Genomic DNA, 26,170 nt, shown 5'->3' with positions numbered 1-26,170 from the left:
TCACACTGCAATGGCATTTATACTTTGCATCGAGAAAAAATTTACAGATGTTGGTCTTCTGGGCGTTGTCATTGAATCCGAACTGGTTGAAGCAGGTAAGGTTAATGTTGTTGCAAGTGATCATCATTCATAGCAGGAGTGTTAGAACTCAAAAGATTGTACGCAAAGCTCTACAGAGATTGCGATGGCAGGTTTACATAGGCACAATACCAAATGATGAACAAGATCTGACTTAATCTAACAGTTGAACTTCAGACTGGCTTCCCCAATGATGATTTCAATGACATCCTCACTCCCAGAGACTCCACTCATTAGTTGCTACAACAACTTAGTTAATAATAGTCAAAACAGCATGACCTTCCAGCAGTTTCATCAATAAGGCAAAAGAATTACTGCTATTTATCAGAGCAACCAGGGTAGCCAACTGGGATCTTCATCTTTCAGGTGTTCTCGCCATGCTGCCGTGGTTCTTTGTTTATGATCGAGTCAACTGTGCCAGGAAACTTTCAGCATACTTGGCTAAGATGTGCAGCTTGAAAGAGAGTCATCTTGATATCAATACCGATTTAGAAGCAGGACAATTTGTTGCTCAGAGACCAACATGAATATGATTTTTCTCAGATTGCATGTGATCTGGTTTTTGTACAAATGGCCAACCGTGAGACCCAGACATGGGGAGGTTTGACAGGATTTACTCTCAATAAGGGAGCTTTAGAAAGATGAATCTTTTCACAGCATGAGAAGGCTGCTATAAGCAGAGACTGTTAAGGGATGTTTGGTCACAGAATGTCAATGAGATCTTGCATTGACCTGGAGAAGACAAAAAGGATGTGAGGAATATCATGGACATCATTCAAAATATGCTTAATCCTTTCAGATAGAAACATATAAAATAGGAGGTGTAGGCTATTCAGCCCCTCGAGCCAGCTCCATCATTCAATATGATCATGGCTGATTCTCTATCTCAATGCCATACTCCCATTCTCTCTCCACATCCCTTGAAGCCTTTAGAGTCTAGAAATCTATTTACTTCTTAAATATATTCAGTAACTTTGCCTGCACAGCCTTCTGTGTAGAGAATTACAAAGGTTCACCACCCTCTGAGTGAAGATGTTTCTCCTCATCTCAGTCCTAAATGGCCCATCCTGTATCCTGAGATTGTGACCCTTTGTTCTAGGCCCCTGAACCAGAGGAAACATCATCCCTGCATCCAAGCTATGCAGTCCCTGTCAGAATTTTATACGTTACAATGAGATCTCCTCTCATTCTTCTAAACTTCAGTGAATACAGGCCTAGTTGAGCCAATCTCTCCTCATAGAACAATCTTGCCTTCCCAGGAATCAGTCTGGTGAACCTTTGCTGCGCTCCCTCTATGACAAGTATATCCTTTCTTAGGTAAGGGGACCAAAACTTTACACAATACTGCAGGTGTGGTCTCACTAAGGCCCTGTACAGCTGCAGTAAGGCATCCTTGCTCCCGTACTCAAATCCTCTCGCAATCAAGGCTAACATACCAGTTGCCTTTTTAACTGCTTGCTGCACCTACATACTTGTTTTCAATGACTTGTGTACAAGCTCAGCCAGGTCTCTTTGTACATCAACATTTCCCAATCTATCACCGTTTAAATAGCACTCTACCATTTTGTTTTTTCCGACCAAAGTTGATAACTTCATATTTATCCATGTATGTTGCATCTGCCATGTATTTGCCCACTCACTCAGCTTTAATCGCCTTGAAGCCTCTTAACATCCTCCTCACCATTCACATTTGCACCAAGTTTCACATCATCAGCAAACTTGGAAATATTACATTTGGTTCCGTCATCCAGATCATTGATATATATTGTTGATAGCTGGGGCCCAAGCTCTGACCCCTGCGCTACCCCATTAGTCACCACCCTGCGTAAAATTGCGAAACAGGTGCGAATGAAGGTTCCATTGTTGAAACATCAACATCCATGTACATCGGGAGAACCCAGGTTATGCAAAAAGAAGAAAAAAAAGTATCAAGGAGACAAATATGTCCACCCCGCAAGAAATGAGTTCAAATAGCAGCAACCACTGATCAATGCAATAGCAGAACTCCCCAAGTCCAGGAATAGAAGAAAAGAATGCATGGAAATGCAAAGGCCAGTTCAACCTCCAAGCCAACAGGAAGAACCAGAACCAGCAGAGCCTACCACTCTTCCAATAGAATGGCGAACAAGATATGGAACGGTTATATGGCCTCCAGATCACCTGAACCTGTAAATTCAGGGACTTGAAGGGGGTGACGGAGTGGTGAGAATATTATAATAGTGCTAATACAGTAATAACAGTAATGCAGTAATAATGTGGTAACAACAATGTGAATGCATGAGATTAATATCAATGTAAGGCATGAAGCAAACTACTATACCTCCACATATATTAGATAAAGACTTGGGGGAGGAGTAGTATATGGGTCTGGCACATACTGGATTAATGTGGGACTAAGTAAAGTACTGCCCACACAGTGATGTAAGAAGGCACATGACCCAGATCTAGGGTTAGTGTGGTGTTGAGCAGAGATTAGTAAAGATCTGAACATGCAGACAGCTCCTAGCCTGTACCCTTTACTGTACATGTGTAGATAGTTCTTCTTGTTAAGACTTACAGTTACCTGCGGAAGACTATGAAGACTTCTTTAAGAGACACTGTTCTATAACCAATATCCTCCCAACAATTTGCTGTTTTGTGATCTCTGTGAAGAGCTAGCGGCATACACTTGTGAACTCTGTGGGAACGTTGGATGTAGCGATGTAATCAAGGCCAGATGTCAAACATTCAGGACTCAGAGTTATGCAGAGAAACCTTTGCCAGCAAAGAAAGATTCATTATATAATCATATACAGCGTGCCAATTACCAGTCTGCAATACACAAGCGATGTCTTCAGAACATGCCAGAAATCCCATCTCCAAAGGACCTTGGGGGTGGAAACCAGAAAATGATCCACTTGTCATATTCTGGATAACACTTCCTCCAGCACCATCAAATGTCATGGATCTTGCATATTGTTAATGATACGATATGCACAATGACAGTGCTTCGTCTTCTTGGCAAAATACATTGCACCAACATCTGCTCATGTGTAGTGAAGTGGGGTAACAAATTAGGATGGATGTGTATTAAAAGATTAAGAATAGACAAATATAGTTATAAGAGCTCTTTCTAAGCATAATGGGAAATAAAGCTAACATATAGGCATGATGGGTGTAGCACTGTGGGAACCCATTTAACAATCACAAGTCATTAAACTTAATGGGTGGGATTTTCCCAGAATTGCAGTAAGTGCAATAGCAGGCGGATAAAATGGAGTCCTACCCGCCAATGAAAATGGCGAGTTTTCACACTGTATCGTCCCCAGCCCACCTCATTATTTATTCACTTCCACAAAACATGCCGTTTCCATGGTGGGCGGGCTCTCATTTGCCCACCCGCCATCACCCCGCTGTTGCATCACGCCTGCCGCCATCTTTAAAAGGCAGCCACCAGCAAAGTGCTCGCCAACGCTGCCTGATAGACATGGCCAGCAAAGGAAAATACTGCAGCCCCCTGCTTTAATGATGGGTCCCTTGAGCTACTGCTGGATGCCGTGGAGGCCCACCGGGATGTGCTCTACCCCAGCTCTGGCTGCAGGATGGCCTGGGAGGCAATGGCAGCGGTGGTCAGTGCAAATGCCCTGCAGAGGAGTACAGCCACCCAGTGCCGCAAAAGGATAAATGATCTCCTCCATTCCACCAGAATAAATCACTCTTCTCATCACTCCCAACTCACACACTCACAAACCCAGCAAACATCCACCGGGTCCTCACTCGCTGCCAGTGCAAGGGACATCACCATTCACTCTTTCACACACACTGTCATTGTCCCCATCCTGTCCATGGGACTACTCACAATGCACACAGGCCAGGCACACTTATCATCTGGCCTGGCAGGCGTCCTGATACACTCTCCCTATCTCTATCCATGCAGGACAAACTGGCACAAAACAGGAGGGAAAGGTCGCAGACAGGTGGAGGGATGCTGGAGATCACAGTTCTGACAGAATTTAAAATCAGAACCATCCAGCTGGCCGGTGATGACCGCTATCAATCCTGTGCTGATGGTGAGGTCGGTGCTGCTGTACCAAATGGGGATCCAGCAGTGCAACATCCATCACACAACCATGCCGTGAATGATGTGTCCTCTTTCACAGGCCACTGCCATGCACTAGTTATCTCCCCTTGCTTTCACAGGCACATCTGCCAAACAGCCGACAGAGTCCATGACCCAGGGCTTCCAATAAAGCCCCAAAGAAACCTCTGAAGAGGAATCTGAAGGCACTCTCCCTGAAATACCGTCACAGCGCTCACTCACACTCTCCACCAGCACGGAGCCACAAACCTTGGTGGGACCAAGCTTTAGAGTAGCCTTGGGATGACAATCTGGCGAGCACATCACACCTTCTGATCCACAACAGGCGGATGCAGGGATTTCCCACGTCCCCAGCACTCGGAGGACTCCTGGAGGCCAGAACGTTGCTGAGTCCGAGTCAGATGACGATCCACAGTCATGTCACAGTTGCTAGAGCTGCAAAGGCAAGCTCAGGAACATCAGGAATGGATGTCCGCTGCACTCCTCAGATTGCAAGCCATGACGGAGGAGTCCGTCCATCTTCAGGCTGAGGTGATAGTGCCGGCATTGCAAAGCACTAAGGTCAACACTGGCAGGATAGCAGCTGCCATGGAGAACTTGGTCCAGGTCATCACTCCTGCACTGCTGCGTGGGCTTAACTCCATTGCTGATGCCACAGTTGGCCTCCAACAGTGTGTATACGGAAAGGGTGCTGGGTAGCTCGATCTCACTCCAGCTAACGCTTCCACTCACGTTGTCAGCCAGGGGCCCTCAGGCACTCATAGGGAGGAGGATCAGCAGGTGCACACTCCGGGACCAGCTACCCAGGTGACTTTGGGAGTGACTGGCCCGTCTGACTCCCCTCTTCCTGTGACCTCCACAGATCCAACTTCACGGGCCAAGGAGAGTGCCACTGCCACACAGCAGGACCCCGAAAGTAGGCCAGGGCCCTCCAAATCTCGGCTCTCCAGAGGACGCCTGCCAAAGTCATCACAGACATGGCATTACAGTCAGCAGGCTGCCTCCACCTCTGCTGTGGATGTCTGGGGAGTACCAAGACGTAGCAGCAGGGTTAGGACAGTTCGGTAAAAGTAACTCTTTTGAGTCAACCAAGTAAACTAAATTAACAAAATTAGGGACAAAGTAAAAGGCAGCCCCATAAAGGGAAACTTCAAAATCAAAGTCAAATTTTAAAGGAAACTTGCAAACACTAAACCTAAATGTGATTAACAGGATCAATATAATACCCCAGTCCCTGCACTGCCCACCGAGCATGGAAGGTCTTGACAGCACCGGCAGACACCACGTGCTCCCTCACCAGGGACATCCGGCTGTGAACATAGCTGCAAAGGAGGGGCAGACAGTCAGGTCAGATGATCCCCTCGATCGCCTGCTGCCTGGACCTGTTAATGGCCAACTTAGGTTCTCCTCCCTCCCGGCCCCCCTCCGCACCGGGTGCCTGTAGATCAGGAACATAGGACTGAAGTGCAAACAAAACAACAGTAAAAGATTTTTAAAATAACTAAAAAGATGGTGCATCCTACAACAATTAATATAGACATGGTCCACGGACTCCACAAGGCCGCATAAGATGTGGGTATCCTGGGCGTCCGTGAACCAGCACAACGTATGGTTTTACGGGACTGCTGCATGCAACACCCTCCACCCAAGGTCCCCGATGGAAAGTGGGAGGACATCCCCGTAGAGGGCCCCCCACAGGGGACCTCCGCCAACCGGATGACAACAAGGCATGCCAGGGCCTGTCCAGGTGGCGGGCAAGGACAAGGAAGTGAAGGGTGTGCAGCAGCAGCCCGTACAGGAAACCCTTCCGTGCAGTGCTTAAGGCCACGGAGGGCATTTCCATGAGGCGACTCAAGTTGCGGGGCACCAGCTCCCGATGGAGGGTTTGGGGCTTGGGCCCAATGTGGAATTCCATCTGAACAGGGGTACGCGCGGACGGAAGACCACCGCGCATCAGTGCCACCTCGAAACAGCACCGCCTCCACATTCGCCCGGACTACAGGTGACCCTGTCGCAGCCACTGGGGCTGCGCCACACCCATCCCAAGCTCTATATTCCACAATATCCCATCCTGGAAAGAGGGAGAAAGGGTGGTGCAACCTCCCCCTTTGGGGTGACAGAAACAGGGAGGAGAGGAGGGAGAGGGTTAAAGGACAGAGAGACACAGGCGGGAAAGGGTAAAGGGTAGGTGGGTGTCTCTTGGTGGAGTGGATTGTGGGTAGGGGCTCAATGTTCTGCCCATAAGGGGATGGTGATGTCTTCACCAGGCAGCTGGTACTGCTTGGCACGCAGGAGTCAGCCCTGTCCCTCTTCACCAGGCAGCACCAGCTACCTGGACTCAGACATGGTCGGAGTGAGGAGGTGGGGGGCAGGTGTGGTGGCAAGATATTAAACAATGCACACAAACACACACCCCTTCTCACCTAAGTCTCTGCAGCGGTCTTCTCTCTTCCCCCTACAAAATACACGGCTGTCTTCATCCCCATCGAACAAAGTCCAGACCCCCACCTCGGATGTTAAACCAAGCAGTCCTTGCCTCTTTGCCTCCCTGTCCTGCAGCAGCAGCAGCAGAAACAGCATTTCCTCTCTCTCCCTCAATCTCTCTCTCCTCCAGGCCTCAGGACCTGCAGGCTCTAGGTCCCCAGCAACAAAGAGGATGGAAGAAGGGTTGAAGGAAGGCAGCAACAGGATAATTGGAACAGCCACAGGAAATCCCACAGCAGCAGCAACAGCCACAGCCATTACCAAGCTCAACCACAGCAACAGCGCACAGCTCAGCAGTAACAAGTGCAGCTGAGCCCAATCAGGAAGTACAGCCAAGGCACAGGTGTTAATCACTTGTACATAATGTTCACTATTGTCAATTAACTCCTAAGAATGTCTCCTTGCCTGTGGCTCCTTATTCTGATGAGCAGTGTTCTTGTCACTCAGATGTGAAACCTTTCTGCACAAGATAAAAGGCAGGTGTCTCAGTCCAGGGCCTCTTCCCTGTGCTCTGTGCAGCCTTCAGACCACAGTGACGGTCCAGCCTCACATCCCCTGGAAACATTACTGATGCCTGCGCCTCAGCAGTGCTGGTCATTGCTGCCAGAATGTAGTGGACAGGTGCCACAGAGTTCTCTCATTCACTCTGTGTGCTCTCAGCGCCTTTAAGGTGGGGCTGGCCCCCATCAAACCAGCATCTGAGACCAGTGATGCTGTGCACCAGCTCCTGAAGGGCTGAGGTGCTGAAGGCGGACACAGCATCAGATGCGTCTAAAATTTCACGGCTGCGCCTCTGAGATGGCCCTGATCAGGGAGCACAAGTGAGCTGTCCTTGGCCAGGCAGGAATCAGACATTCTCAGAGGCTATATAAAGATCTATGGAGTGTCCTCACTGCATGCTGTCATCATCCTCTTTTGATTAAATGACTATTAGGGCCTCCACATGACTGCAGCATTCTCACAGCGGGTATTGCACTGCCATGAGCCAGACTGGAATCAAACATTCCCAACTGCAATGTGAGGAGACACCTTACTGCATATTATCTTCATCCTCCACAAATCTGACAGCTATGAGGGCCTCCTGAGGGCACCTGCCTTGTCTAGCCAGTGTGAGAGCCTTATCCCTGTTATCGTCACCACAGAGGACTACCTCACCCTCATTCCCGTCAGCTTCCTCCTCATGCGAGGAGACCTCCAACTCCTCTGTCACCTCCTCAGCCAGCTCATTTCCCTGTTGCAGCGCCAGCTTGTAAAGGGCACAGCAGACAACGACAATGTGTGACACTCTCTGCGGACTATTTTGCAGGGCTCCACCAGACCAGTTCAGGCAGCAGAACTGCATCTTCAGCATCCTGATGGTCTGCTCCACCAAGTTGCGAGGTGATGCATGAGCCTCATTATAGCATCACCCTGCTGCAGTCTGAGGCCGCCGCATAGGTGTCATCAGTCATGGCCTCTGTGGGTAGGCCTTGTTTCCAAGGAGCCAACCCTGCAGCTTCTGTGGACTCTGGAAGACTGCAGGGATCTACAAGTGACTCATCATGCACACATCCTGGAAACTGTGTGCATACCTGTTGGTCACACACCAGCTGCATGTTCAGTGAGCGGAAGCCTTTGCAGTTAATGAAGTCCACAGAGTGTAGTGATGGAGAGCTGAGCACCATATGAGTGCAGTTAATCGCACCCTGCACCTGCGGGAATCCTGAGATCAGGGAGAATCCAATGGCGCTTGCTTCCTGGCTGTCCCAGTCTCGGGCGAAATGCAGAAATTTGTGTGCCATTGTGAAGATGGTATCCATGACCTCATGGATGCAGTTGTGGGTGGTGGATTGTGATATCCCACAGAGGTCACCTTGAAAGGAGCCACTGGCATAGAAATTAAGCATCGCAGTCACTTTCACAGCGACTGGCAAAGGATGCCCTCCATGTCCCCATGGTGCCAAGTCTTTCAGTATGTAGCAGATGTGAGTCACCAGGTCCCTAGACATGCGCAGTTGTCAGCGCTTGGTGGCTCTTTAGTGCCACTGTGTTGCTTGCATGGGTGGGCAGGCTAGGAACTCGACCCCAATCATATCACTGTGGCTGCACCTAATCTGTCTCAGTTGGAGGCATGGCCAGTTTATACAAGTGTCCCTAATGCCTGGTCACTTCCCTCGCTTGCCCTGATCCCCACCTCAATTGCCTGTGCATGGGATGCAGTGGCAGGTCAGTGCTTGACCATCCTCCTCCCGCACCCCCCCATCATGACAACAGTTGCCTCTGAGGCTGGCCAGCACTTGTCTGCCACCCCCCCAGCCTCAGCAGTCACCTCTGGGGCCAGGCATCAGTTGCCCCCACCCCACAGAGGTAAACAACAGGTGAGCTGTGGACAATGCTGCTGCTCACTCACCTCAGTGCCCGCAAAGTGAAGGCCGCAAGTGCACATCACCTGCGTGCTGTTCTGAAACTCAGTGTTCTTTCCCACCGATGTGGATGGATGATACGGCGGGGGTTAAAATTGCCTGGTGGGATGCCCTTTTAATTATATGCTGATGTATTACAATTAGCTCCCCGCCAACCGATGGCGAGAAACACGACCCGCTGTTGGCGGGCTGAGCGGGCGGTCGCGTCCTCCCTTCATGCTGTCGTGAAGCAGGTTGCACCATATTTTCCATGCATGGCACCTACCACGCCCACCAGACTGAAAATTCAGTCCATAGTGCATTCGAAGGGGAAAATATGTATAAAAGAGTGAAGGCTTTGTGTAAGAGTAGGCTTTTAGGATCTAACAAGTGTGATAAGCCTTCAGCACCTAAGCCTCAAGTTGCTGTCTGCAATGAACTGAAGTTAAGGAAACTCACTTTGAATTGGATTATCAGGGTATCATGTTTCTTCGCCTGGGTCTTTTAAAATCTGTGTGGCTTACTGTTGCCTTAACAAAAGTGTAACTGTGAGTCCGATTAAGTAGGTGATATAGAAATTATTATAGTACTAATTTGTATGCATGCATGTGCTTAAAATAATTTCTCTTATTAATAAATGTTTAATTTAGTTTTGTAAAAACCTATAAGATTTGGTGGTCTTATTACAACTGAATTGAAGGCAGGCATCTCAAAATTTATACATATTGCAAAACAAGTTGTGGCAGTTGTTTCAAGTTTCCCTTTGAGATTTGAACTACTCAGCATTTACTATCAGCAGTGCCATAACACCAGCGAGAGGGCAGAGACATCTGCAGCCTAGATAAATCTGCTCATTAGGTATGTAATCAGAGGTTATACTCAGTGGTATAATGAAATGTGATAATTAAAAGATATAAATATGCGACACAGCCTTTGTATCAGAGAGACACTGTAGAACACGCTGTGTGCCTCAGCATATGCTTGAATAAAACCTTTGCTTACTGGAAACTCACAGACTTGAGTTGTCTCATCTTAATACCAGAACAATTTGGCACAGTCGGCAGGAACCTTGCAATATTGGACACTGGCATCGAATCAAATGTTGACAGCAAGGAACAGGTGAGTATGTTCATTTACCATTCATTGGATAGGGCAATCCGTGTTTGAAACCGGAAGCCAGTGGGTCAGTCTGAGGATCTGAATCAGCATACAGATCTGTGAGTGTAATAACTGAAGGTAACATGGCGCCATAAGCACAATTTGGTTCCTTTGGGTAAACAAGAAGGAAATAATTATTGTAATTGTTTCCAGGGTAAACTAAAGGCATGATGAATGGCCACAGGGTAAATGGCTGGGACCTTTTCCTAACTGGTCTGATAAAATGGGTGGGACCATTTTCTAATGAACTGGCAGGGTAAAATGGCAAGGACTGTTTCCTAACCAGTAGTAGTTGGATTGTAAAATAACATCAGCCATGACAGATAAAAATTTAGATTGGGGACCCGAAGGATCACTCACTGAATTTTTGACAAATAACAATATGTGGAAGGGGAATTTTCAATTGATCTAAATCACTAAAGCTTTTGTTCTGGGGAGAGAAAGCAAGTGAGAGAGAGGTGGACGGGGGGTGGGGCGGGGGTGGGCGGGGGAGGCGGCGCGGGAGGTGTTGTGGTGGTGGGGAGAGGGGGTGGTTAATAAGCAGTGATAGGCAGGAGCAAAGGAAATGTGAGCTTCAGTCATTTTGATTGTCCCTGTTGATGCGAGTTTTGAAGATTCCTTCCCATGCCATTCACCCCCCCTCCCCCGACATTGCTACTTGAAGTTTTGTTTAGAGCATAAAAGTTTTAAGTTGTTAAGATAAATGTTATAAGTATGGAAATATACATATCTTTATATTGTAAAGGAAATTTTTCCCCTAATGCTACTGTGGGATACTGAAGCTGTATGTATGTGCGTCTAGTTTAGTTAAACTGCAGACAGTCAGACTGCAAGGTTTGAATCATCAAAAGAGATTAGGCGTAAAACAGGCATTTGAAATGGAGTTGGGTAAGCTTGAATGAATTCTCAATGGATACAGCGTGAATGGAATTTGCATTTTTAAATAAGTTGCTTGATTTTCAAAGGGACATGGTAAAATATTTACAACTGGCAAGATAAATAAAGCAAAGATATTAAGCTTATTTTGTCCTTAAGTGATGGCCATAATGACAACATGAAAGATTTTATATATTTTGGGAAAAGTAACTTGCAAAGCAAGGGTGAAACACTGAGATTTACAGATCAAAAGGGAGGAATATATTTAAAGATGGAAAGCTATATGGGGGTGGCCGTGTGAGATCTTGAAAGGTGCACTGTGTGAAACAGGTTTGTGGGAAAAGCGTCTAGCCACCCTGGAGAAGTTTGATGTTCCTGTAACCAAGGTTGTGTTAAAAGCCTTTGGAGTTCCATTGTTGAATGAGAGAGACAGAGAGAAGCTGACACACTTCCCTCATAGCAGCAGTGGATCCTTGTGGTAATATTGCTGGATGTGTAATAGATTAAGAATCTATTTTGATTGTTTCCTAAAAGGGGTGTGTAGTTGGGAGTCGAGTTAGGTGGAAATCTTGTGAGAACTGTTATAAAGCTAAACATAACAGTGTAACTGTTGTCTTGTGCATTTAAGTTATCTTTTGTTAATAAATGTTTTAATTTAATTTTTAAAATCTCTAAAGGTGGTAGTGGACTCATTACTTCTGACTTCAGTGCACAAACCTTGCTGTGATAAATACAAATTGCAAAATCATTATGATAGCGTGGCCAAGTTTCCCTATGGGATTTGGTCAGCCTGGCAAATACAACCTGCCATGTCATAACAGAATTGGGAGCTCTTTGCGGAATTTTTAAAATTCCTTGCTTGGCTTGGGGTTAGTGAATCTTAAGGCTACGACCACAAGAAGAACATTGAACTCAGTGATTAGTGTTGACAGATTTTGAAGTGGTGAGGCTGCAAATGTGCCCTTAATTATTGCTAAGACTTTTCCGGGGGTGGAAATTGTAGCATTGATTGGCTTACAAAAAGTAACTAAGGCTCAGTTAACTGAATTGGTGGATGAGTTGCAGTTAGGATTAACCACAGAGGCAAAGAAAGAAAACATAATTGAAGCAATAGCACAGCATTTGAATTTGGAAGGGATACCTGAAACTTGTGCGTCACAGCTGGTGTAGTGAGACTTCAGTTGCAAATGAAGCTTGAACTTGAACAAGCAATGGAAATGAAAAAAAAAACTTGAATTAGAGATGAAGGAAAAAGAAAAGGAAAAAGGAGAAAGAGAGATGGAGGTAAAGGAAAGAGCATGAGCATTTCAAAGGGAGCAAGCAGGAAGGAAGGAGAGAGAAAGAAAACAGGAAAGGGAATTGGAAAAGGAGAAGTTAGCAATGGAGGAAAGAGAAAAAGAGAAAGAGAATATCAGCTTAAAAAGCGGGACCTTAAAAAATCTCAGATGCTGAGGAAGATGCTGATGTGGAAACAACCGCTTTCAACATGAAACCAAGTGTGGAGATATTTAAATTTCTGTAGGCTCTGCTGAAGTTTGAGGAAAGGGATGTGGAGGCATTTTTAAAAATATATTTGAGAAGATAGCGAAGCAAATGAAATGGCTGCAAGAAATCTGTACATTACTTTTACAGTCTAGGTTGGTAGGTAGAGCGCATGAGGTATATGCATCACTGTCAGAAGTATCTGTGGATTATGATGCAGTAAAAAAGGCTATTCTGCGTGCAAATGAGTTGGTTCCTGAGGCATACAGACAGAAATTTCAGAATGCAAGGAAACAGCATGGAAAGACTTACATTGAGTTTAAGAGAGTGATACAAAGTAGTTTTGACTGGTGGATACAGGCATTAAAGGTAGAGACAATATATGCAGGCACATAATAAGGTGTTTACAACTGGCAAGATAAATAAGGCAAAGATATTAAGTTTATTGTGTCCTTAAGTGCTGGCCATAATGACAAAATGAAAGATTTTAATATTTTGGGTAAAGTAACTTCCAAAGCAAGGGTGAAACAATGGGATTTACAGATCAAAAGGGAGGAAATATATTTAAAGATGGAAAGCTGTATGGGGATGGCCATGTAAGATCTTGAAAGGTGCACTGTGTGAAACAGGTTTGAGGGAAAAGTCTCTATCCACCCTGGAGAAGTTTGATTTTCCAGCAACCAACGTTGTGTTAAAAGCCTTTGGAGTTCCATTGCCGAATGAGAGAGACAGAGAGAAACACACTTCCCTCATAGCAGCAGTGGGTGCTTGTGGTAATATTGTTGGATGTGTAATAGATTAAGAATCTATGTGGACTGTTGTGTAGTTGGGAGTCTAGTTAGGGAGAATTCTTGTGAGATTTGATGTAAAACTAAATTTAACAGTGTAACTGTAGTCTTGTGCATTTAAGTTTTGTTTTATCAATAAATGTTTTAATTTAATCTTTAAAATCTCTAAATGTGGTAGTGGACTCATTACTTCCAATTTCAGTACACAAACCTTGCCGTAATAAATAAAACATTTTTTATTCATTCACGGGATGTAGCTTCGCTGGGCGAGCCAGCATTTATTACCCATCCCTAGTTGTCCTTGAGAAGATGGTGCTGAGCTGCCTTCTTGAACCGCTGCCGTCCATATGATGTAGGTGCACCCATAGTGTTGTTAGGAAGGGAGCTCTAGAGTTTTGACCCAGCAACAATGAAAGAACAGTGATATATTTCCCAGTCAGGATGGTGAGTGACTTGGATGGGAACTTCCAGGTGAGTGTTCCCATATATCTGCTGCCCTTGTTCTTCTAGATGGTAATGGTCATGCATTTGGAAAGGGCTGCCAAAGGAGCCTTGGTGAATTCCTGCATTGCATCTTGTAGATGGTACACACTGCTGCTACTGTAATCGGTGGTGCAGGGAGAGAATGTTTGTGGAAGGGGTGGCAATCAAGTGGGCCGCTTTGTCCTGGATGTTGTCCAGCTTCTTGAGTGTTGCGGGATAGTGGAAAGTATTTCATCGCACTCCTGGGGCTTGTGCCTTGTAGATGTTGGGCAGGCTTTGGGCTGTCAGGAGGTGAGTTACTTGTTGCACGATTCCTAGTCTCTGACCTGCTCTTATAGTCACAGTATTTATATGGCTAGTCTAGTTCAGTTTTTGGTCAATGGTAACACTGATGGTAACAAATTGCAAAAACGTAATGGTGTGGCCAAGCTTGCTTTTGTGATTTGTCAGCCTGGCAAATACTACCTGCCATAACATTAGAAATTATGTGCGCATTTGTGTGGACTGAAGAATTTATATGTATGCTTTAGTATATTTTCTTCCCTAAATTGTAATTTGTGTGGAGTTCAGCACTTTGAGTGAAAAGCCTTGGATTATGGTAAAAGTATAAGCAACCAAACCAATGTTTTAAGTTATAAGGTTTGAGTTGTGATTTCTGTTCAAAAATCACAATTCGAAAGTAATGTAATGATATAACAGAGTCTTTTGTTTGAAATGAACCAGCATTTGCACCACTTTCTTGCAGACTAGCAGGGAGTTAACCCTTTCCACTGGCTGCTGAATTAATCCATTCCACATCAAGTATTATGGACTGTCGTAGTTCTATTTAGAGATAAATGCAAACGTAGGCCAGGCGATCTGATACAAGCACACTGACCAATGAATATCAGACCTTTCAGCAAGTTACTTTTGAAGATGATGCCATCTAAGATAAAGAATATGGTCAGGATATTGCCTTCGTTGGGCAGGCTCAGCAGAGGTGGGTGGGAGCGGTCGGGAAGCCGACCTTCCCATCGTCCATGATCAGGACCATGACCGCGATTCCACGCTGGTGGGCCAAAAGTCCTGCCCAGCGTGAAATGCGTGCTGCAGCGCTGCCCGTGTGTGTGTGGGGGGGGGGGGGGGGGGGGGGGGAGGGGAGGCAGGGGTGGTGGGGGGGGGCGGAGATGGGGATGGGGAGGTGAGCGGGGAACTTGGAGCATGCGCATGCACAAAAAGCTCCCTGAGGCACAGAGGGAGAAGAAGATTTATGAAAATAAAAAACAAATAATTTTAAAATGTTAAAAAACATGTTCACTCATATGACTCTGTCACATGAGCAGGGACATGTTATTAATGAAAAGTTAACTTTCATTTTATTTTTAATTGTGGTTGGAAACCTCATCCCGCCCATGGATGACGTTTCCTATAAAATGCAAAGGCCGTTTGGCCTTTTCGCTGGCCCATCAACCCACACTCCTGGGAAAAACACTTTCCATGGTGGTCAGGTTCTCGTTCACCCACCTGCCATCACCCTGCTGCTGCATCATGCCGGGTGCTGTGTTTAAAGTCCAGCCACAAGCACAGCGCTCATTGCTTCCAGCTCACCACTGTTGCATGGAAGACCTGGCCAGCAAAAGAAAAAAGACCGCAGCCCCCCCGCTTCAACAACGGGTCCCTCGAGTGACTGCTGGATGCTGAGGAGGTCCACGAGGATGTCCTGTACCCCCTGTTCTGGTCGCAGGATGGGCAGCAGCGTGACAAATCCAGCTTAGGAGGCAGTGGCAGCGGTGGTCAGCATCAACACCCTTCAGAAGACAGCAGACATCCAGTGCCACAAGAGGATGAATGATCATCCTTCTGTTCCACCAGAGTGAGTCCCTCTTTTCATCACTCTCAACTCACAAACTCACAAACCCGACACTCATCTACAGGGCCCTCACTCACTGCCAGTTCAAGGGACATCACCATTCACTCTTTATTACATACCATCATTATCCTCATCCCGTCCATGGGACCACTCACCACCCACACAGGCCAGGCACACTTATTATCTGGCCTGGCAGCCTGCTTACACACTCTCCATCTCTATTCATACAGGACAAGCTGGCACACAAAAGGGAGAGGTCGCAGACCGGTGGAGGAATCAGGGTGCTCACAGACTTTGAAAACAGGGCCATCCAGCTGGCCGGTGAGGATCTGGACCAGTCCTGTGCTGACGGTGAGAACGCCGGTGCTCTACCAATTGAGGATCGAGCAGTTCAACACCCATGCTGTGAGTGATGTTTCGTGTTTCACAGGCCACTGCCATGTACTAATTATCTCCTCTTGCTTTCACAGGCCAAACAGCCGTCAGAGTCCATGACCCGGGGCCTCCTATCAAGCCGAAAAAACCTCTGGAGAGGAATCTGGAGGCACCCTCCCTGAAGTCCCATCACAGCACTCACTCACACCCTCCACCACTGCAGATACACACACCTCGGTGGGACTTAGCTTTAGGGTAGAAGTGTGAGGTCATACATTTAGGAAGGTCAAACAGTTACAGGGATTACACAATAAATGGGAATATACTAAGAGGGGTAGATGAAGTGAGAAATCTTGGTGTACAAGTACACAGGACCCTGAAGGCAGCAGTTCAAGTGGACAACATTGTAAAGAAGGCATATGGAATGCTCTCCTTCACTGGCAGAGGTATAGAATATAAAAGTAAGGATATAATGTTGGAATTGTATAAAACAGTGATGAGGCCACAACTGGAATATTGTGTGCAGTTCTGGTCACCACATTACAGGAAGGACGTAATAGCTCTGGAAAGAGTGCAGAGGAGGCTTCACAAGAATGTTGCCACGATTAGAAAAGTGTAGCTACGAGGAGAGATTGGATAGGTTGAGGTTATTTTCCTTAGAACAAAGAAGGCTGAGAGGTGACGATTTGACTGAGGTGTACAAAATTATGAGAGGAATAGATAGAGTGGACAGGATAAAATAGTTTCCCTTGGTGGAGAATTCTAGAACCAGGGGGACATAGATTCAAGATAAGTGACAGGTGTAGGGGGAATATGAGGATGAACTTTTTTATGCAGAGGGTAGTGGGTGTCTGGAATTTGCTGCCCAAGTTGGTGTAGAGGCAGAAGCTCTAAACTCTTTTAGAAAGTACCTGGATCTGCACCTTAAGTGATGTAAGCTGCAGGGCTATGGGCCGGGTGCAGAAGGTGGGATTAGATAGAAAGGGCACCTGGGTGTGTCCGGGCTGGCATGGACAAGATGGGCCAAATGGCCTCCTTCTGTGCTGTAACTTTTCTACGGTCCTATGGTAGCCTCGGGATCACAATCTGATGAGCACATCGCACTGTCTGATCTGCAGGTGGAGGCAGGGACTTCCCAGGTGCCTGGCACTTGAAGGACTGCTAGAGACCAGAAATTTGCTGAGTCCGAGTCAGATGACGAACCTCTGGAGTCGGTCATGTCACAGTTGCTGGAGCTGCAAAGGCAAGCTTGGGAATATCAGGAAGGGATGTCTGCTGCACTCCTCAAGATTGCAAGGGGCGATGGAGGTGTCCATTCACCTTCAGGCTCAGGTGATAGCGTCAGCATGCCAACACACCGAGGTCAACACTGGTAAGATGGCAGCCACAATGGAGACCTTGGTCCAGGAATTCACTCCTGCATTATTGGGTGGGCTCAACTTAATCACTGATACCATAGCTGGCCACCAGCAGTGTGTACACAAGAGGGGCACGGGACAGCTAGATCTCACTCCAGCTACCTCTGCTCCTCAAGGAGACAGCCTGCGGCCCCCAGGCACCAATAGGGTGGAGGATCAGCAGGTGCACACTCCCAGGCCCAAGCACCCAGATGGCTCCAGCCAATCCGACTCCCCTCTTCCTGTGACTCAGCTGCTCCAGCTCCACAGGCCGAGGAGGGTGCCACTGCTATACAGCAGCACCCTGAAAGCAGGCCGGGGCCCTCCAAGTCTTGGCCCTCCAGAGGACACCAGCCAAAGTCATCACAGATGAGACATCGCAGTCAGCAGGCTACCTCCACCTCTGCAGTGGATGTCCAGGGAGCAACAAGATGTAGCAGCAGGGTTAGGAAAGGTAAGAAGAATTAGTTGCACAGCCTGGGCACGGGTTAATCACTTGTACATACTGTTCACTATTGTAAATAAACTCCAAAGAATGTCTCCCTGCCTATGGCTCCTTGTTCTGGTGAGCAGTGTTCTTGTCACTCAGAAGTGGAACCTTTCTGCACAAGGTAAAGGCACATGTCTAAGTCTAGGGCCTCTTCTCTGTGCTCTGTGCAGCCTTCAGACCAAAGAGATGGCCCAGCCTCACTCCCTGGAAACATTACTGATTCCTGCACCTCGACAGTGCTTATCATTGCTGCCAGAATGTAGTGGGCAGGTGCCACAGAGTTCTCTCATTTTCTCGATGTGCTTTGAGTGCCTTTAAGGAGGGGCTGGCCCCCATGTGTTCAGCATCTGTAACCAATCATGCTGTGCTCTAGCTCCTGAAGGGCTCAGGTGCTGAAGGCGGACACAGCATCAGATATGTCTAAAGTTTCATGGCTGTGTCTCTGATCGGAGTGCAAGCGCGCTGCCCTCAGCCAGACATGAGTCAGGATTCTGAGAGGCTGTGTGAAGATTTATGGAGTGTCCTCACAGCATGTCATGTAGTCCTGTAATTGAGCAACTAATAGGGCCTCTGCTGCATCTCAATGACAGCATTCTCACAGAGGGTATTCGCACTGCCATAAGCCAGACTGGAGTCAAATGTTCACAAATGCGATGGTAGGATCTATGGGGTCACCTCACTGAATGTTGTCATCATCCTCCACAAATCTAGCAGCTATGAGGCCCTCCCGAGCAAGCCTGCCTCGTCTAGCCAGTGCGAGGGCCTCAGTTCTGTCATCGTCGCCTCAGCCTCATACTTGTTGCCGTCCTCCTCATTGGAGAAGTGCACCCCCTCCATCTCCTCCTCAACCAGGCATGGAAAATTCCACCCAAAGTTTAAAGATTTGAAGTTTGGTTTCTGATAAAATAATGCAATTTGGATCTGGGATAATTTTTAACTGAGAAAAAAGTCAGACACAATCTAGTGGGTTACTTTTGAGGAAGTAAAATGTTGTTTAAGGGAAGACAAAGAAGCAAAACACCTTAATGCCTAGAATCAAATAGAAATATTTGATTTCTGTTTTAAAAATATCATGAGAACACTTTATTGGACTGTAAAGTCTCTCCAATCTGAATGAGATAAGATGGTAACTATTGCACATGTAAAACATTATGAGGAAATGATTAAGGGCAGGAAATAGAATTAGTGAAAGAGGACAGAATATACAAACTTGTTAAGATTACTGAATTTGATCATCTGGCCATCACCTGAGACACTGGACCCCTACAGGGGGAGATAAGCAAAGACCTAGAGACACAGGCCCTCTTTGATATGAAATGGTTAATATGGCCTAACGAGTAAGGAAACATTTAAAACGATCAAATCAATAGAGAAACTGACATTAAGAGAATCTTTGAATGATTATGGTCACAGGAAAAAAGAAATTAACGTAAAATTATAAGGAATCTGTGGTTGAGGCAATTGAAGGGCAAGGAGAAATAATACTGAACAATAATTTACCACAAGATGGATACAGGTAAAGGGAGAGCTGGAAAAAGGGTATTTAGAAGTATTACTGACTATATTAATGTGGCTGCGAGCTACAAAAGTAGGGCCACAGGATTAACACCATTTAGACAGGTAGAGTTATGTGGCTCCCAGAGAGAACCAACACTGGAAGTGAAGATATTGAGCCAATGAAAGATAGGACAAGAAGGTGCATTGTAGAGTTGTGTAGACAGCTTAAGGAATTGAGGTCCGAGGTGAGACAGCAGCAGGAGGTAGCGGTCCAGGAAAGAAGTGACGGGGAACAGTTCCCCCAGGACATGCCAGAAGTGTGGGATAAGGTAATGGTTAAAGGGGTACCGGAGTGACTCTGCGATGGCAAGGCCCTTACTGGATAATGACTAGTGACACGTGTATATTTGGAAGTATCTCACAGTCTGTTTCTGTCAGCAGGAAAGCAACCAGCAGCTTGCTTAACTATTTTGTTTCAGACAAATCCTCAGAGCAATGGCAATCTGGAGGACAGCAGCAGCAGTAATCACCGTCTTAACAATAACAGCAGCATGGGAAGTGCCCACCATAAACCTCAATAAAGCCACCTGTCTGCATACAGGACAATACATGCAGTTACCTAAAGGGGGAGCAGAGAGTGGATAGGGAAACTTAGTGTTTGGATTTCTCATAGAGTCACTACTGATAGTCATTGTGTTATTCAGGTTATATTATCCAAAGGGGACAGTCTGACTCAGGTAACATTGCCCTGACTTTTATGTTAATGACATAGCTGGAAATGTGGACATAAAGGGAGTGTATAGCAACAGCTCAAGCCAGTCCAGCACACCAGTCCAACACAGGATTGTGGTGGGATGGACTAATCTGCCCCCATTTGTTTAGGAGTCAGGATTAGAAGGACAATATTGTCAAGGGAAATGTATAAATGTTGTTAGTCGACTTGGTTGTAGTGATGCGCTTTAATTTGTCAAATTGCGGGTATCAGAAACCCATTAAGTGCCTAACCACCATGCCACTGCCCCTGGATGGGAGAATTAGATTTGGGAAACCCAAAGTGATATTTCATGATGTTACAGTAGGTACACTGGAGGTAACCTACAACTAGACCAGCCTCAACCTGGTCTTATTTGTTGATTGGGCAAAACAAAATTTACAGTGCTAAGGCCTCCCAAAGAGACTGTAGGAGGACTGCAATTCGCAACGCAGGGAACTAAATAAAATTCCAGCAAGACATGTTCGGGGGGAAAGTATACGAGAGGGGTTAAAAATCATTAATACGACTGACTCACAGTCTAAGAGGAGGGCATGTGACATGTTGGTATGGGTCTTGATAGATAATGTTAGGTCAGATATTGAAGTTATAAGATTTGACACAAAACCTTGATGCATATATCAAGCTGTGGAGAGGTTAGACCGTGTCAACTTACAGGAAGAACAGAAATTAGTAGTTACACATCCCATGACAGGAGGCAAGAAAGGCACAAAAAAATTTCTGCTGAATATAACGCCGGAACATGTCAGGATGTGGGCATATAAATTCAAATCCCTGGGAGTGGTAAAGAATGGGTAGGTACACCAGGGAGGATCCCGTGGGTTTTTTGGTCCCTGGGTGGATTGACATCCTTCTAAAGACATGAGAATGTTGTACTGAATTGCAGCATTACATCACCTGCTCCTCCAAACCCTGAAACCCATTGGGAATGATTCTGGCATCGTGGTGTCAGTTAACCCTCTTGAAGGGGCCCCCAAGGCAGTCCAAACCTCTGCTACATAGTGTTGCCTTTTGACAGACAGGAGAAGATTCCTCTTTGGAGGACTAATGTGACAATAACCATGCTTTCTGCCTACAGATCACCGACTCCTTTAGTGTGGGGGACTTCTACCTAGCAGGCAGGGCCCTCATTGGCTATGTATTCAGTCCATGGTGGGATGGTCCGTTAAACATTGGCAACGCCCTGCTTCGAATGGCTCTGGTAGCAGCGGAAAGAGCCCTGATCACTACCAGGAGGGTTATGGAAAAAAGCCATCAAGCAATCATGAGGGGAAGGGTGCAGATGAATCTGGCTACAGGAATGGCTGGGAGATTGGAGGACTCGGTTAGTAATTGGGCCAAGATGGTAAGAATGCTGTATAACTGGTGGGAGGGTGGCAGCTGCCATTGCATCTGTTGCGGTCTTAATAGTTAGTTGCTGTTACCAGAAATTGATGGCATCCTGAGCAGTACAGAACCCAATAATCACAAGTTACAAAACTTAATGACCTTCCAAGGATGGGTAAACAAATGTTGGAGTGATAAGAGCACAGGCTAGGAGGCATTAAAGCCAAGGCATTTCCCAGCCTCCCAGTGAGATGGCAGGGGTATCTGCTTTCTAAATAATTCTGCTCATTAGGTGTGTAACTGGAGGTTGTACCAGGCAGTATTGTGAAATGCGATAACTGAAAGATATAAATATGCTACACAGCCTCTGTATCAGAGAGACACACTGTAGAACCAGGCTGTGTGCCCCCAGCATATGCTTGAATAAAACCTTTGCTTACTGGAAACTCTCAGACTGGAGTGGTCTCATCTTAATACCATAACAATTGATTGTGAGAATGACACAATTTTGCCTGAGACTTCTAGGGTAAAGTAAGTAGATACCCTCGATTTGGAGATGATGATGATTCATAGATATGCAAATGTTAGTCAAAGTAAATAAGTAATAATGAATGAAAGAAAATATGGGGAAAGATATTCCCCTTCCGCACCTCAGCCACTAATCTCTGGCCCCCTCTGCTTCATGACCTCAGGACTATATACAGCTAAATGGGTAAATGTGGGCATGTTGGATGATAAACAAGTGCGAATGTCCCTCTGAAATCTAAATAATCTTGCATGGAATAAATGGGTGCTATGGTAGATTTTTTTCATAGCAATGGATATGAAAAATAATTTAAATTTTGTATAAATGCACCACAAGATAAATCCATGTCTGAGATATCCTCAGCGGTAATTCTTTTGACCATTTCACACACTACCCATGTTGAAAGTTTAGCAGCAGTGATGATATGTTGCTAGTGCCAGTGAAAAAAAAATCCATAGAATTTTTATGCTATTCTTTGTTTTTGGCAGGTTCTCGATAACACTCAATTTTCAGACATGGGAACATGTGGCAGAATTTTCCCCCTGTTGTGGGGGAGAAGTTGAAGAGCGGGTGCATGGAGATGTGCCTCCGATCAGGGGCAAGCCGCCATTTTATATGGGCGGGCCAATTAAGGCCGCTGGGCGCTCCCTGTGCGGGTGCGGGGGGGGGGCGGGAATCCCTAAACCTGAGGCTGCGCACTTTCGCGCATGCGCATAAAAGGGTGCGCTCATCTCCCTGCGGCTAAGTGCTGCCTCAGGGAGATCGTCTCTACTGTAAAAATTATTAAAAATGGAAAATAAAAATATCTCTGACATGTCCCCTCATGTGACACTGTCACATGAGTTGGGACATGTCCATAACTTTTAAAAAGACTTTAATTAAATTTTTAAAAATCGACATGAAACCTCATCCCGCCCGTGGATGAGATTTCATGCTTTTTCTAATGCCCACCAGGGCTCCTGGCCTGCCCGCCAACCTTAAGGTTGGACAAGCAAGTCCATTAAATACTTAAACGTCTGTCAATGGCCTCAATTGGCCATTGACAGGTCAGCGGGTGCACAGCTGATTTTGATGCGCCCCTGCCTACCTGAAAATTTAAATGGGGCGCAGTGACATCAGGAGTTCCGCTCAACGTCACCACGCATCATTTTACGCGTTGGCGAGCGGACCCCGCCCCCCGCCGAGAAAATCCTGGCCATGCAGTTTTTGCTTCAGTTACATATTTTAATCACATTTACATTAGTTCTAGGTACTTCCCAGATGGGCACAATGGAACTCAAAATCTAGGCAAGAAAACAGGCTTTGGCCCATGGTCTACAGTGGAAAGGATAAATAGGGTGGTAAAAATGACTTTAAACTAGCAAGTGGGGAGAGGGCACAGGTGGGAAGGAAAATAGCTTGAAAAGAAACAAAAGGGAAGAGAATTGAATGAGTTAAACATTATGCTTTCAGAATATCACGTGAAAGGAAAACTAAAAGTTATAAAGTAATTAGACCAGGAGGGAGAAATAAGAAATGTCTGAGTAAAACAGTGGAGTAGAAGGACATGTTAGTATGTGTGACCTAAGTAAACATTCTTTCTACAAACATACAGAAGTGAATGAATTACAGGTGCAAATTCAACTTGGAGGGTATGATACATTAGTCATTTTGGAGACTTGACTGCAAGATGGCCAGGGCTAGGAACTAAATATACCAGGTAGTACCGGATAAGAGCTACAAAAAGGGAGTATGAAAAGAAAATCTCAAAGGATATCAAAATCAACAGAAAAACCTTTTATAATGTTAGGAAAAAAAGAGTGGTCAGAAACAATGTGGATGCCTTAAACTAATAGCTATGATGTTGTCAATAATAATTAGGAAATGGTGGACATGCTGAACAATTACTTTGTGTCAGTGTTCATAGAAGTGGAAGAGGTCAGTGTGCCAAATATGTGAAGGAAGCTATTATTGAATCAGGAACAGGGACTCAACAAAACTAGTGCAAACAAGATAACAATAATGGCACTAAAGGGCAATAAATCTCCAGGACATGATGTCTTACGGCTTCCATCCCAATGATTAAAAGAAGTAGGTGAGAACATTTTAAATTAACTATAATCTTCCAAATTTCTCTTCTTTCAGGAAATCATTCCCTTAGATTGGAAAATTGTACGTTATACTTTGCTATGTAAAAAATGTGACAGTGGGAAACCAGGGAATTCTAGGCCCCAGTTAGCCAGCCTAAAATCTGTTGTTGGGGAATTGCTCTAATCTATAGTTAAGGATAGGGTGACTGAACGTTGAAAATTTTCAGCTGATAAGGGAGCCAGCATGGATTTGTAAAGCATGTATCACGCCTGATAAAGCTGATTAAATTTTTTGAAGAGGTGACTAAAGTGGTGAACAGAGGAATGTCTATGGATGTTATTTATATGGACTACCAGAAGGCAACTGATAAAGTATTTCATGAAACATTGTTGGCAAATTTGAAGATCGTTGAATTGAAAGCAAATTATTGACCTGGGGTAAGAGAATTAGTTGAGCGGCAGGAGACAGAGAGTAGGAATATGGACAGGTGCTCTAATTGGCAGGATGTGGGCAAAGGTTTCCCACATGGGTGACATTAGAGAATGCAGTTCTTCATTTCGGAATGCTGACATCCTGTAAATGGCTAGCATGTGATTTAGATTAATGCCAACACCAGGGGTTTGGCTTCAACTGGAGTATTGCACCCGTTCTGGGTGCCACACTTTAGGAAACATTTAAAGGTATTAGAGAGAGTGCCGAAAAGATTCAGGAGAATGTTTCCAGAGATGAGGAACTTCAGTTATGTAGATAGACTGGAGAAGTTACGGCTGTTTTCCTTGGAGAAGGAGGTTGAGAGGAGATTTGATAGAGCTATTCAAAATCATGAGGGATCTGGACAGAGTAGATAGGAAAAACTGTTCCTATTGGTGGAAGGATTAAGATTGAGAGGACACAGATTTAAAGTAATTAGCAAATGAAGCAATGCAGACATGAAGAGATGCTTTTTTATGCAGCAAGTGGTAAAGATCTGGAATGCTCTGCCCGAGTGTCTGGCGGAGGCAGTCAAGAGGGAATTGGGTTATTATCTGAGAAGGAGGAATGTGCAATGCTATGGGCAGGAGACAGGGGGAATGGCATAGAGAGATTGTATAGATATGAAGGGTCAAATGGTCTCCTTCGGTGCTTTAACAATTCTGTGATTCTGTTTGATTCCCATTCCAGCTGAAGTAGACTTTGGACCTGACTCCATGCCCTGCCTGAGAGTGGAAGGTAATGCCTAGCTGCTACTGATAACAACTACCAAGAAAATGGCTCATAACGAAGCACCAGCAGGCAATGAGCCAAGGATCCGCCTTCAGGCAAAGCACACATGAATGAATGAGAGTTCCAACGCAACCTTATTACTGACAATCATCAATCACACTCATCAATCCACAATCTGAGATTCAATAATCATGCCACCTAATAAGGTGAATAATTGTAATCCTGAGATCAGCAAACAAAAAAAATCATTTCAGGAAAATGATATTGCAGTATAACTGAACCAAACATCATTAATGACTACATTCACAAACAAACTACGGCTGCAGACAGATCTTGTTCCAGAGCATGACTTATGTTCAAAATAAAACCATAAGTATTAGTTTATAATTTGTACCATTTGTAACCCAAAATGTCCATCCAGAATAATAGATAACATTATAATATTTTCTTCCCATTAAAATTCTCACTGGCATGTCATTATCCACAAATACAATATTTTCTATTCTTTATCATTTCAATCAAAAGTATTTATATTCCTTATTACTCCATTTCTTCAATATTGTGCTATTTAAAGGATAACTTTTGACTCTTAATTTCAGTTCAAGCCTCTGTTGCTGATTTTACATTTCTTCTTCCTGTATCTAACCTGATGATCTATTTCCCCTTTAGTGGGAATTTATACTAAAGTTGGAGGAATGGAGCAGGAGTAACAGTTAACAGGAATAGCTAACACTATCAGCTGAAAGGGAGACACTGGTTTGGTGCTGCTGTTTGTTTCATGTTCTTGGCAAAATTGTTCCTTCTAGGAGAAAAACCAGAGAGAGGATACGATCCATATGGCTCTATCACCTCTATTG

At 45.4% G+C, this 26,170-nt stretch overlaps 1 long non-coding RNA gene across 1 annotated transcript; it reads left to right on the top strand.

Moving 5' to 3' along the window:
- On the top strand, nt 1-25,540 carry LOC121281150. The gene is made up of 3 exons (XR_005943828.1): nt 1-95; nt 10,064-10,140; nt 25,272-25,540. It is a non-coding gene; the product is annotated as an uncharacterized LOC121281150 (long non-coding RNA).
- Nucleotides 25,541-26,170: the final 630 nt, after the last annotated feature.

Source organism: Carcharodon carcharias, chromosome 8, assembly GCF_017639515.1.
Source record: "Carcharodon carcharias isolate sCarCar2 chromosome 8, sCarCar2.pri, whole genome shotgun sequence".
Classification (NCBI taxonomy): Eukaryota; Metazoa; Chordata; class Chondrichthyes; order Lamniformes; family Lamnidae; genus Carcharodon; species Carcharodon carcharias.
Note: the sequence above shows the minus strand (reverse complement) of the source record. Positions and strands in the feature narration are given on the sequence as shown.